This window comes from Penaeus monodon, chromosome 30 (assembly GCF_015228065.2).
Source record: "Penaeus monodon isolate SGIC_2016 chromosome 30, NSTDA_Pmon_1, whole genome shotgun sequence".
NCBI lineage: Eukaryota > Metazoa > Arthropoda > Malacostraca > Decapoda > Penaeidae > Penaeus > Penaeus monodon.
Genome location: NC_051415.1, coordinates 15305255 through 15305865, shown reverse-complemented (window position 1 = coordinate 15305865; position 611 = coordinate 15305255). Strand labels below are relative to the sequence as shown.

Here is a 611-nt window from a genome sequence, read left to right as displayed (position 1 = left end):
GTTAGAAAATAATGATTTTTGTTGGACTGTATCAGACAAGATTTTGCGTTCTCATCATTTGTATACATTCCTTTATATGTATATTGATCAATGTATTCAGAAACCAAAGCTATTGCTATTGCATATTTTCAAGGATTGGACAGGATTCTTATAAAAATGGTATCTAGAGCAGCCATTTCAACATAGTGGTGCCATGCTCACCCATGATCCAAAATCTCTGACCCACTAGACTGAGTGCAGGAACTTCTGTATCCTTCTTGAAGGGAATGGTTGCCAGTGCTAACTATGAGTATCATAGAACGACGTTGGAGAATCTCTTTTTATGAAGGGTACAAGCGTTTGCTGTAATAATGTATTTTAATGCATATGATAAGTAAGAGCAAAGTTACTCAGGTGACACTAGTATATTATAAACACTACAAAAATATTTTTTTTCAGTGAAATGTCTTGAAATATTGGCTTGTAATGGGAGAAGGGATAAGAATGAAAGGTCATGACTGACATTGCACAGGTTTTAGCAAAGGGTTTGTGTGAGTGACTGTATATGTATGTCTGTATCTTTTTAAGCTTGCTATTGAATAGGGATGATATTATGATGACAACAACAAAAC

General features: G+C 34.7%; 1 protein-coding gene across 1 annotated transcript in view; it reads left to right on the top strand.

Moving 5' to 3' along the window:
- Positions 1 to 611, top strand: part of LOC119592548 (pumilio homolog 2-like) — a gene marked incomplete in the record, with an annotated part of 245467 nt that overhangs the window by 12059 nt on the left and 232797 nt on the right.